Source organism: Odocoileus virginianus, chromosome 7 (assembly GCF_023699985.2).
Source record: "Odocoileus virginianus isolate 20LAN1187 ecotype Illinois chromosome 7, Ovbor_1.2, whole genome shotgun sequence".
Lineage (NCBI taxonomy): Eukaryota > Metazoa > Chordata > Mammalia > Artiodactyla > Cervidae > Odocoileus > Odocoileus virginianus.
Genome location: NC_069680.1, coordinates 45,694,768 through 45,708,302, shown reverse-complemented (window position 1 = coordinate 45,708,302; position 13,535 = coordinate 45,694,768). Strand labels below are relative to the sequence as shown.

Here is a 13,535-nt window from a genome sequence, read left to right as displayed (position 1 = left end):
AAGCCATCTTACTTGAAATTTTGGAGGAATGAAAATTAAGCAACAGCTTCATTACCATAAAAGTTTTAAGGTTAATTACTGCCAACATCCTGACTTTCTTGTCAAAAACATTTTTAATCTGGAAAAGATACATGTTTTCCTGCTTTCTCAATTCTTAAACAAAATTTTTAACTTAAAATACACTTGTCTAACCACATTCAACAAGTATGTGTTGATCCCTTGGATGTCCAAGGCACAGGGGAGGGTACAAAGTTGAATACGACATCATTTCACTCTGAGAGTTCACCAGTAAGAGGCAGAGAATCCACTAACCACAACCACTCATCCCCAACTATGGGAGCTATGGCTGATTCAAGGACTTCCAAACAATAAGTCAAGACACTCGAGTCTAATCCCAGTCCCGCTCCCCAGGCAAATCATCCCACTCTGCCTTAGTTTACTCAGTAAAGGAACTGATAAAGAGGAATGAATTATGCCAACCAACTTTAAGGTCCCTTTTAGCTTTAAAATTCTATTATGTCTGAGCTCACTCTTGAGATTACACTACTACAGAAAGGGAACTGCTGGAAGCCCACTCTTCTCTGGCAGTGAATTAGGAAGAACTGGGTTCTGAGAAGATTCCTACAATGTAAAGCTATGCCTCCAAAGTTTATCATTTATAATCAAAAAGTTTGCTGAAGTTTTTCCTGAGGGGAGGTAGTATGAAGCACGACATTTGAATCCTCCTTCCATTGTATCACTGACATATTATAGTTTTAATTCTTTACAATCTGTTTAAAGTATTCAAATTAAAAATATACTTTAAAATAACTCCTTCTATCTACTCTCCTATGGAGTTAAGCTATGGACACTAACAATAACAGAGCTGAGGCCCCTGCCAGAGACAGAAATCTTGTATTCATTTAGTTAAATTAATACACCATATTAAATGCTGCCTACTAAAGACCATCCCAAACTATGCTAAATTTGAGGTTGGTGCGCAGGCAGTGGGGAGGGAGGAAATAGAAATATCAGTATTTCAAATACCACTGGAAACATAGTACTGTGGGAACTGGTTTTGCCAATTTCCTTTCAATATCCTCTACTTCTCAACTAGCACAGGTATTATTTTTAATCATCCATTAACCTCTACAGTTACATTTTCTCTTGACAAGGCTCCACATGCCTTATCTTTCTTCATACTCGGCATCTTAGGATATACAGCTCAAATCCACCTTGTGCTGTAGTTTAACACCACAGAGGAGGAAATGAATCAACCAAAAGAAAATTGGAAGAAAAAAGTTAGAACTGTCCCATCTTAGTGCCTTGCCCACAAAAAGGTTACAGTTAAGTTCAACAGTCAAAGACAGACTCACCAAGAAATCAGGGAAAAGGAATTTATTCATTCACTAGTCAACAAATCCTGAGTGCCTACTATGCCAGGCACTGTTCCAGGTACTAGAGTTACATCAGTAACAAACCAGGCGAAAACTCCTGCCATAGTAGAGCTTACGTTCTAGTGAAAAGGGACAGGACTTAAAGAACACCCAAAGAAAATCTTTTCAGATAGTGATTAAGTTCTATGAAGAAAATAAAATAGGCCTGGGGTGGTCCCTGGGGTGAGGGGTGAGAGGCCACTTAAGTAATCAAGAGGGCCTTGCTGAGTAAATGCCATTTGAGTTGAGTTCTAAATGATGAGAAAACTTTACTCAATCTTAAAAGCGTAGGGTGTGGTAGGAATGAATCAAGTTAGTCTTTAAGGGTGGTCACAGTGGTCAAAAGTTTTGAATTAATGGTAAACTAGGTTCCTTGTAGGATTTGGCTTAAAAAAGGCCCTAAACCTAAGCCTTTAAGTAGAACCCCTCTATTTAGGAACTACTTATTTTTAAGATCCACTAACTTTTAAACTTTCTGCTAATTACACTGGCGGTACTTAAGTAGAGGCAATTAGTAGAGGGATGCCTTCTAGTGCGTCCAAAACGTCACTTGACACCATGCAGATTCTAATGAGAGCGGACCCACACCTGCAGCGAACCAGTGCTCTCCACCGACTCATCAACTCAGCCAGGTGGAATCTCGCAACTCTTCTAAGAACGGGAATCAAGCCTCGGGAAATCTGGGCAAACTGACACTCCTCCCCCCCCCCCCCCCACTAAAGTTTCCCCAAACTGCGGGAGGAGAGGGGAAAAAACAAACCCCATCCTTTTGCGCTCTCTCCCCACCCCGGCCCTCCAGGCGTCACCGCCGCGGAAGGGCCGCGGTCCCCGGGGCAGAGGCACACGGCGAGTACGCGCGGGGTGTACCGCGCATGAATCATCGGCGCCCGGTCCGCCGGGCGATGATTCATTCACCGCCCCGGAGGTGGCCCACGGCCACACATTTCGGGCGTACGGGGACGGCCGCACACGCAGCTTCCTTAATATTAAACAAATGTTTCAAAGTACAAACGCCCGGAGCCAGAAACGTGTCGACCCAGGCCAGGCGGCGAGAAGGAAACTGCACGTTTCGGCCGCTGCCCGAGTGTTCCCGGGGTCGGGAGGGGAGCGCGGAGCACGTCCGTCCACCCGGCCGCCAACCCCCTTCCAGTCCCCGACCCCGCTGGCGCGCGGGCAGCACCCGCAGGGGGCGCGGCGGGCGCACAGGTGGGTCCCCGCCGGCCCGGCCTCCCGCCCCTCCCCGCCACTCGCGGAAGGCCGACGCGCCCTCGCCGACGCGCCGCCCGCTCGCCCCTTTCCTCTCCGTGACATCTTATATAATAACCCGAGCTAATCAAAACGGAAGCGACGCGCGCTGCCGGGGCCCGGTTCCCGGCTGCCACTGGATGCTCGCGCCCCGAGCCCCCGGCCCCCGAACTAGGCGCCAGAGCGCGCGGCTCCGGGGGAAGGGCCAGAGCGCCGCCTCGGCTCGTCCCTCCTCGGAGAAGGCGCTGCCGCTGCCGGTCCCCGTCAGGAAGCCGCGAGCGTCACAAACTGCGTCAGCTTCTTCAAACACGTTTCACGGGCTCCCTCCAGCCGGGGAGCCGGCCGCTGGGGCAGCGGGGCCGCGGCCCGGGCTGGCGGGAGCCCCTCCGGGGAGGAGAAAGTTCCTCGGGGCCCTCCCCTCGCCCGCGCTGCGCCCGGCCCCGCCGCGCCTCCAGCCCCTTTCCGCGCGACGCCCGCCCCGCCGCGCAGCCCGCCGGCCCGCCCCGATGGCAGGTTGGGCAACTTATGACCCCCGGGCGCCCGGCGGCCCCCTCCCGCCCGTCCCGACCCCCAGCCGCTCGGGGGCCTCCCCCCAGCCCGGCGGAATACAGCGACGCCAGAAACTTCCCCGGGCCGCGCCGGGCGGGGGAGCCGCCCGGGTCCCGGCGCATCGCCCTTACCTTGCTCTCGGGAGGCCACGAGCCGGGCGGGCCGCGCGGGGCGCGTGGTGCGCGAGCGCGCGCGCGTGGGGAGGTAGATGAGGGCGCCCGCGCTGGCGGGGGCGGGGCGGGGCCGCAGGGTGCGGGCGGGGCGGCGGGGGGGCGGCCGGGCGGGCGGGCGCAAGGAGAGCGGAGCCGGCGGCGGCGGCGACGGCGGGCGCGGGGCGAGCGCGCCGAGGGGGCGGAGGAGTTGCCGTGGGTTTGTTTACGCATTGCTGCCCGGCTCGGGGCACAGCCCGCACTCCCTGATTGGACACAAACTGGGGCACAGCCTCTCGCCGCCGCCCGCCAGGCCTCCTCGAGCAGCCGCCGCGCAGCTCCCGGAGCGCCCGGCCCGGCACGGCCCGCGGCGGCGTCCGGGCCTGGAGGGGACGAGCCGCGGCGGCGGCCGGGCATGAGGCCCACACGTGGGGCCGGGGCTCGCAGGCGCCCACCTGTAGGGGCCCGACCTTGGCAAGGAGAAATTCGAAACTTCTGAGGCTGGAGTCATCGTATCATCCAGCCATAGAAGCGTAGAAGGGGCACTACCACTCCCCCCCCCCCCACCCCCACCCTCATACACAGATGGAAGTCGGAGGACGCTTGCCCTTGATGGGGAGAAGAGCAGCTCAAAGGTTGATATGCCCCTTTGGCGATGGTCAAGCTGAGACTTCCTGTCTGGTCTGTCCCTGGGAGATCGCGGTTCCTTCGCCTGTCTTCAGCTTCTCTGTTGTGAATCTGTCCTCCAGGCAGCATTCAAGTAGCCATCCCAGAAGTGACCTTGCCAAAAGACGCTCAAGATCCTCAGATGGCTCTTGGAGCCTCAAGTCCCGTTTCCTTAGTCTCCGAGTCCTCTACACCTGGGCCTCTGCCTTTCAGCCTCTTTTCCAGTGCCCAACCCTCACCCTCCAAACCCTTGTTACAAACCCTTGTTACAAACCCTCAGATGCCCCTGTCCTTTCACAATTGATTTTGCTCCTGCTCTATGTTCTGCTAGAAAAGCCATAGCCTCCTCGACCTGTCCAGCTAGCATCCTCTCAGCTTGTCCACCGTCTGTCCCTCCTGACCTTCTGACCTCTCTGCAGCCTCCTGACCGCTGTGCAGAATCCTCCTGTGTGGCTGCCATCAGCCTGACTTGAGGGTCAGTCATGTGCCCAGTCTGTGCGCCCCACTAGGCTGTGGATTCTGAAGAACAGGAACCTGGTTTTTAATAGCAGGACTCTGGGGGATGGGAGAGATGATGCCTGGAGAAAAAAAATTAAGCATCTGCAACTCTGCGGGACAACAAAAACTCAAAAGTCTCTGTCAGAAGGGGCTCTTGATAGACCATCCACAAATCTTATCTTGCACAGAGCAAACACTTCCAAAAACCCAGAATGTCCTCCCAGTTTGTCTCTGTGTCTCCACCTCACCACACCTGGCTAGGTGCCCTCTGTACCTGAAAGGGCACATAGTAACCCTTGGAGGAATAAAACTAAGGTGTTCCTTAAGCTGAGGCTCAAGGTGATCACAGTGAGTATAGTAAATCATGGAGGAATAGATGTGAATGGCCACAAACCCAGTCATTTTACAGATAATTCCAACTCTGACAGCCACTGTGGATTTGTCCTCCAATCAAACACTGGAGAAGTGGCCCCTGACTCTTGCTAACTCTTGGAATGGCTGGATTTCTTTCTCTCACTAGATGTGCTGTTTTCCCTGAGAAAGTTGTCTTTGAGCTCCAAGGGCCAATGCAAGTGAAAGTAAAGTCTTTGCCAGGTACCTCAGTCATATTGGACTCTTTTCAACCCTATGGGCTGTAGCCCACCAGGCCCCTCTGTCCATGGGATTTTCCAGGCAAGAATACCAAAGTGGGTTGCCATTTCCTCCTCCAGGGGGATGTTCCCGACCCAGGGATCAAACCTGTGTCTCTTACAGTCTTCTGCGTTGCCAGGTAGGTTCTTTACCACTAACCCCACCTGGGAACCCCAGGTACTTCAATAGTGACCTTTTAAAGCAGTGCATTAGTTACAAACGGGCTTCCCAGGTGGCGCTAGTGGTAAAGAACCTATTTCCCAGTGCAAGAGAAGTACAGGATGTGGGTTTGATCCCTGGGTGGGGAAGATCCCCTGGAGGAGGGCATGGCAAACCACTCCAGTATTCTTGCCTGGAGAATCCCATGGACAGAGGAGCCTGGTGATTTATAGGCCATAGGGTCACAAAGAGTCAGATACAACTGAAGCGACTTTGCTAGCAAGCATGCATGCACATTAGTTGCAAAGCTGTTGAAAGAACTAGAATTACAAGCAGGAGAAGGTGAGGCAACCCCAATATCAGCAATTGCTAAGTGCATCTCCTCCCCTGGGGCTGGAGAGACTAAGGGAGGAAGCTGCCAGGACCATGAAAAGGCTTGTCCAGTGGGAGCTGGAGCCATGAAGGAAGTATGACTATTGCTGGAGATGATTCCCAAGCAGACAGAGGGGCAGAAATCCCATGAAGACGGGACAGGACAGGGTCAGAACCCCTCCAATAACAGATCATAACAGTGAAGTGAGAATGGCTCTGAAAGTGCTCTGGCCTTGGGTGCCTCAGTTGGTTACCTCTAAGACTCTTCTGTGGGCACTGGGTTCTGACCCAGGCAGTGCAGACTTTTTCTTTCCAAGCCCCAGAACTCTTTCTTTTTCTATTTGTCCTTTGGCTTCCATGTCTCCTTCTGTCTTCTTCTCTACCATGACTCCTGTATGCTTCCTTTGTTTCACTTACTTCTCTATCTCTGGCTCATATTTTTCTCCTTGTGTCACCATACACCTCCTCCTGACCCCTCTATTTCCCACTGAGCCTCTTCCCACCTCTGCCTGCCCTACTCCTTCCTGGGCAGGAGGGCAGCTTTCTTCTGCTTGAAGGAGATGAGCAGGTTCCTCTGTAGGCAATGCAATTCAGAACTATCATATTGTTGCTTCTCTAGACACTATGCTAGATACTTCACCTATGTTATCTCGTTTAATCCTTAACCTCACACCTACCTGCTGGGCACCACTTAATGGGACTTTAGTGGCTTCGTAACTGCCCATCCGAGGAAAGGCTTTTGTGGTGCAAGTCACCAGTGATACTGCTAATGGTCCTCTTAACCTTCCTCATCTTCAAGTGTCTCCCTCCACCCTTTTTTCTCCTTATCCTACATCTTTCCCTTTCAGTAACACAGATATTTTTCCTAGATCTCAACCCTCAACAGTTTAATACATCTCCACTCTAAATCTCCAAATATCGAAAATGGATATTTGAAGAAGGTTGCATTTCAGTTGGCTTTTGAAAGCTGGACAGGATTTCAATAGACGAAGATTGAGGAAGGACATTCTTGATGGGACAGTGAACCATATGGTCCAACTTGACTTAAACACAAGAGATAGCAATGAAATAAGGTCAGATTTCATAAATTTGTCTTTAGAGCTCAGTACTCTAAGACCACTCAGATATATCATATAATTCATGTAAATAGAATCATAACATTCTAAAGCCAGAAAGCAATCTAGACATTGACCCAAGATGTCCATTTTTAAGCGAACTGAGCCTTCAAAGACTTAGGTAACTGAAGTAGTTAATCATGGGCATTAGAGTCGACCACCTGTATTCAAATCCCTGCTTTGACAAATGTTAGGTAATATGATCTTGAACTTATCTGTGTTCCTCCTGTTATAAAATAGGAAACTTGACAGAACCTACCTCAGTGGGTTGTTGTAAGAATTAAATGTTTTTACAAGTAAAACACATAGTACAGTATCTGTCATACAGTCTGTCTTAAGTAAATATAGGTGAGTATTATAATGTTTTCCTATGGTTATTCACTAGCAAATACCGGAGCCAGAACTGGTCCGCCAGATCTGTTAAGCCGTAGCTGAGTACCCTCTCCATTGCTAGATGTTGTCTCAGGGTGCTTGCTGAATGCCATCTATGGGGCTGTGGTGTTGCCCTGGTCTGCTGTCTGTAGAAGTTCTCAGTTATCTTTCTAGCTCACATTCCTCTACATTTCTACCAGCCTCAGCAATCTCACTGTGCACAGTCCTGTATATGTGAAGTTCCTGAAGAGGAGAGGGACATGGAAATTAGCAATGGACATGTATTTCATGGTCAACAATACAGTTGAGAAGTTTTTATATCAGCAGACTTTACTAATTCAAACTTCAAAGGGCCAAAAAAATCATTGAATTTAAAGGAGTTGGAGTGATCTGTTATTCTTCAGCCTGTAGAGTGTCAAACTTACCAGTTTAAATTTTGGTAGTTCCTTAGGAGAACCCACCAGGATCAAGAAAAAGCCTTCCTTAAATTTGAGTGTCCAATCCTTCAACAAAATTGTGATGGTAGAGAATCTCTTTTGTCCCTCCACCTTTGCTTTCTGAGTCCCTGGTCCTGCTTTTCAAAACTCCCTAGCTCTATGAACTGCATGCTGTCCACTCTCTGGACTGTAAGCATCTTGAAGTGATGAACCACAATTTACTCACCTTTTCATCTCTGGAATGTAGCTCGAGACAACAGGTGTCCATGCATTGTTGCACTGACTGATGCGAGCAATGCCACACACACCAAGAGGATCCCTTCCGCCTCCTCTTCCAAGACTTTGTCTCCTCGGTTGGTTTGTCCTTAGCTGGTTGTCAGCCTTCTACACTAATTCACCAGAGAAAGCACGAGAACAGCTAAATGTGAAATAAATGTTCATTTTATAATACAAACTGCATTCAAAGGGTTTTTACTAGTACAAACCCAGGCAGTATTTATGAGGGTCAGAACGATATCTGGGGGGCAGCTGGACTTCCCTAAAACCTTCATATCACACCACACAAACTGAAGCTTATCTCTCCTATAAATAAAGGCTACTTGACTTTGATTGTTACACATTTTAGTTTAGATTTATTAGGTTAATTTGGAGATAGCCTCCATTCTACATATTCATTATCCCACCTAAGTAATTTCTTAAAAGGCACAGCTTTCTTTAATCTTAAAAAAATGTCCATCATTGTCTCATTTTCCTCTTTTATATCAAAGCCAGGCTGATGACCCAATACCTTAAGCACTCATTGACTCTGTAAGCCCTCATATCTTTCTCCACTTCCTGTACTTCATTCACATGTTTCCTCTAGGAAGCTGGAAGGAATCCAAAGGGTTAATTCTAGATCAACTCCTCATTTTGTAGGAGAGGAAACTGAGGCACGGAGATGTCAGTGACAGAATCTTGAATTCCCAGTCATCATTCCATCCTCTATCCACCTTAAAGTAAACTGTGCATTACTAAGTGCCTTCCTGACTTCTACCTGTCACCATGGTCCCTTAGGATTAAAATGGGTGTTTTTTGACTCTTCTTTTTCTTCAGGCCTCCCCTTCCACATCAGGATATCTCTGACTTGTCTTTCTAGTCTGAGCTGTCCCATGACTCAGGGCTTTTTCTTTTTACAACAGTATTACTACAATAGGTTGTTAAATGGTTTCATTGTCTCTCTCCAATTTCCTCCTCTTATACAGAGTCAACCTAGCAGAACCATCTTAATATAACTCAAGTTTTTTTTTAAATTAATTTGAGGATAATTGCTTTACAATATGGGGCTTCCCAGGTGGCACTAGTGGTGGAGAACCCGCCTGCCAATGCGGTAGACGTAAGAGAGGCAGGTTCGATCCCTGGGTTGGGAAGATTCCCTGGAGAAGACCACAGCAACTCACTCCAGTATTCTTGCCAGGAGAATCACGTGGAGAGAGGAGCCTGGTGGGCTATAGTCCATGGGGTCACACAGAGTCAGACACGAGTGAAGGGATTTAGCATGCATGCCCTTTACAATATTGTGATGGTTTTGGCCATACATCGACATGAATCGGCCAGGGGTATACACATGTCCCCCACATCCTGAACCTCCTTCCCACTTTCCTCCCGACACTATCCCTCTGGGTTGCCCCAGAGAACCAACTTTGGGTGCCCTGCTTCATGCATTGAACTTGCACTGGTCATCAATTTTACATGTGGTACTGTACATATTTCAATGCTGTTCTCTCAAATCACCCCACTCTCACCTTCTCCCACTGAATCCAAAAGTCTCCTCTTTACATCTGTGTCTCCTTTGGTGCCGTGCATGTACGATCATCAGTACTGTCTTTCTAAATTCCATATATACGTGGTTTTTAATAGTTATAATAAAATGGTGACATTTTGCCATGTAAAGTCAAATTCAACATGCATTTAGACTGTCCATGAGCAAGTTTATTATTGTCAAGTCTTTCCAGTTCTGAAACCTATTAGTAACTAGCTGTGCAACCTTAGGTAACTTCTATGTACTGTCATGTCCTCAGTGTGTTAAGTGGTGATAGTATCAGTACATGTGCCTCACTCATAGGTTTGCTTGAGAATTAGGTAAAATAATAAATGCAAAATGATTAGTAACAATAGTTGTCATAGGTAATATTTGTTGAGTCCATAATGCCTATGGACCAGGCATTATCCTAAGCTTTTAAAATGAATTGTATCATATTGACCCTTTAACATAGATCCATTATTATTTCTAGATGAGAAAAGTAAGGTCCAAAGGAGTTCAGAAACTTTCCAAAGATTAACAAGCCAAGAAGTGACTGAACCAAGATTCAGAACTGGGCAGTCAAACCTGGACAAACCTGTATACCACAGACTGGTACATAGAAAGCACTTAGTAAATGGTAGTTATTTTATTGTTGTTTTTATTATGAGTATTATTACTTTAGGGGAGGAGAAATCCTTTTTTCTGCCTTCCTTCCCAATTTCTTTCAGAAGCTGAGCCTTAGCATCACAGTGGGAATCCATGTTGCTGGGTACCCACATATTTCTGCTTCCCAAAGAGAGAATGGAAGGATGATCGGGGATTCTTGCACTGCTGGGGCCCTGTAATCACCCTGGTCCTCCCCATCCCAGTAATATTCTTGATAAAATGGGACTTCAGCGGGCACTCTCTAGCCCAGGATGAGTTCACAGAGACAGGTCAAAGATTTGTTCTCTGATGGTGCTAGAGTTCCTTTAGGGCTTTCTCATGGTTGGGACCAGAACATTCTCTCTGTCTAGCGCTGCTTGTTTTTCCACCTCAGAAGACAATTTAGGGAAGAGAATCTCCCCAGTGGCTTCCCAGCAAATAATTCTTTTGGTCTATATTATAGTATTTCATTTCCTTCCCTTAGGTTATCTTTTGCATCAAATGGTCTGATTTAAGTCTTCTTCCCTTTGATGATGCTAAAAACCAAACAAGCCCCCTCATTACTGGTTTTGCTGTTCCTTCTCAGGTGCTCCTTGCATTCTTCTTTGGCCCGCCCAATTTCTGCACTGGGTTGACACACCAGGCCTTTCCTGCTCCCTTGCTTTCCTCAAGTGTCACTGCCCCCTAAGCATCTGGCTGTTTATATTTGAACATCTGGTCTTTCTGATTCATAGCATTTGACCTTGGCCTTCCAATAATGAGATTTTCATAGATCCTGGAATCATACAATGCTAAAGCCAGAAGGACTTTTGTAGATAACAGATGCCATGTGATTCCTTTTACAGTGAAGAATCAAGACCCAGGGAAGCCAAGTGTTGGATGTACAACTACACAGCCTATGATGGGGGAAGCTAGAACCAGACCCGAGACTTGCACTTCATTTATTTTTTGTGAGTTAGATTATGATGCCTGGAAATAATAATATAAGGAATTTACAAGTGTCTTCTCCCAAAATGTTTAGATTTCATATCAGTGGTTTTCCTAATACATTTCCAGGAGGCTCAAAGACAAGGAATTCCACGACTGAAAAAAAACACAGCCATAAGAAGACATGAAGGACTTCCCTAGCGGTACAGTGGATAAGAATCCACCTGCCAACGCAGGGGACACGGGTTCCTTCCCTTGTCTGGGAAGACTCCACATGCCGCAGAGCAACTAAAGCCCAGGCACCGCAACTATCGGATCCTGCACACTCTTTGAAGGGCCCACAAGCTATAAGTACTGAGACCGCACACCACTACTACTGAGTCCATGTGCTCCAACTACTGAAGCCTGTGTGCCTAGAGCCTGTGCCGCTCAACAAGAGAAGCCACTGCAGTGAGGAGCCTGTGCATCGCAACCAAGAGTAGCCCCCATTCACTACAACTAGAGAAAGCCCTCATCCAGCAACAAAGACCCAGCATAGCCAAAGATAAACAAATAAATAATTTTTAAGAATAACAAAGACATGAGTTACAGAGCTGGGAACCTGTCCCAAAATGATCATCTTTCTTTTCTAGTTGTACTTCGTACAGTGTACACAGCAAATCCTCAACAATGATGATGATGAATGAGGACCAGGTCTCATGTTTCTCTGCTTTCAATTCTTTTTTTTTTTACCATTTTGATCTCTGTGTGTGTGTGTGTTCAATTGTTCAGTTGTGTCTGACTCTTTGCAACCTCCTGGACTGTAGCCCACAAGGCCCCCCTGTCCATGGAATTGTTCAGGCAAGAATATTGGAATGGGTTGCCATTTTCTACTTCAGGGGATCTTCCAGACCCAGGAACTGAACCTGGGTCTGCTGCATTGCAGGCAGATTCTTTACCATCTTGGGAATATAGCCCAGCTATTTCTGGGTTTCCAGACTTTTGGAAACCTGACTCATTCAGTTTAGGGTTCTTATGATGAGTGGGTATTCAGTAGCTGCCTTTCAATAGTGATGATAACTTCAAAGGGTTAGAGATCTACCCCGAAGCACACATAGGTATTTTGAAACTTTTCTAAATTTGAGGAAGTGTGCTCTCAAAATAATACCAACTACTGCATAAAAGAAGCATTCTCTGGTCAGGTAGTTTGGAAAATACTGGATGAAACAGAATTAAATTGTTGGGTTGACTTGTTTTGTTTTTACTGGATCTTTAAAGCACTCTGTGGATCCTAAATTCCTAAAGGAGGACAGTAAAATATGTAGAATTTCCCAGACATATTTGACTGTCAAATCATTTATTCCTTGAACATCTTTCTCATGGCGGGTGATGTAACATGGAACAAACTTTGGGAAATGTTAAATATCCTTTGGGTTTCAATTAGAGTATACAGTGCTCCATTTGTTCTAAAACTGTTTCAGACATTCAGATACCTTTCCTGAGGCTTGTTATCTTAGATATAATGACTTAGTCTGTGCTGCCGCTTCTCATATCATTTCAGGACCTAGACGCTGTTATTTTTCAGCCTGAATTTCTCCAGACAGAATCGTAGCTTATTTAACTCCAAATTCATATGTGAACTGCTCAATTTCCAAGATTGTTCCAACTGTCCTGTTGTAATCTACAGTTTTCAAGGTGCAGGGTCAAAAAGTCAATGATAGCTATAGTAATGACAGCCAGCATTTTTGAGTATGTATGATAGGCCACTTATTGTGCTAACAGCTTTACATGTAACAGCCTAACTGTCACCATAATTCTATGAGGCAGATTCTTTTTCCATTTTACACTTGAGGAAACCGAAGTCAGCTTATGTAACTCACTTTTCCCAAGAAGATCCCAGGTAAGGAGGGAATGCTGAGATTTCAACCTGATTGTGTTCAGCTCTTAAGGATTACTGTCCACTGCCCTTCCCATGTTACTTTTTTTTTTAATTGAAGGATAATTGCCTTACAGAATTTTGTTGTTTTCTGTCAAACCTCAACATGAATCAGCCATAGGTATGCATATATCCCCTCCCTTTTGAACCTCCCTCCCATCTCCCTCCCCATTTCACCCCTCTAGGTTGAGACAGAGCCCCTGTTTGAATTTCCTGTCTTACTTCTATTTTTAAATATATGCCCTGCCTCTTCAACCAGAATCTTTTAAGAGCAGATACCACATGGTCCAGACCTCAGGACAGTCTCCTGTCTGACAGCTCCTGGCATGCTATAGCCACTCCTCCTTTGGATATAAAGCTTATGCAACTGGCCTAAGCCACTGGGCTAGTGAGGTGGGCCTGAGATTTGGAACCTTCCTCCCCCACCCCCCAACCCCCTCCCCCGCTGCCCCCACATTGCAGGCATTGCATTTCATGAATTTCTCACCAGACCACTCAGGATGCATCAAGAGAGCTTTCTCCTTCCAGGGCACCCTTGCCAGGCTTTCCAGCATCCCATACAAGATTTGGGCCCCACAGCCTCCAACGCATTAGTTCTGCTTTCCCGCCCCCCCACCCCTGCCCCCCCAACAGACACCGGTCCTACATTTGGTGAACTATT

At 47.3% G+C, this 13,535-nt stretch overlaps 1 protein-coding gene across 2 annotated transcripts in view; it reads right to left on the bottom strand.

Annotated features, from left to right (window-relative positions):
- PCGF5 (polycomb group ring finger 5) overlaps positions 1-3,448 on the bottom strand; it is a 114,559-nt gene extending 111,111 nt beyond the window's left edge. The window contains exon 1 of one of the 2 annotated variants that reach the window (XM_070470637.1): positions 3,341-3,448. The gene's annotated coding sequence lies outside the window, so the exon portion shown is untranslated. The remainder of the gene's footprint in view (positions 1-3,340) is intronic. The other variant, XM_070470638.1, reaches the window with a different exon arrangement.
- Between the last annotated feature and the right edge of the window lie 10,087 nt (positions 3,449-13,535).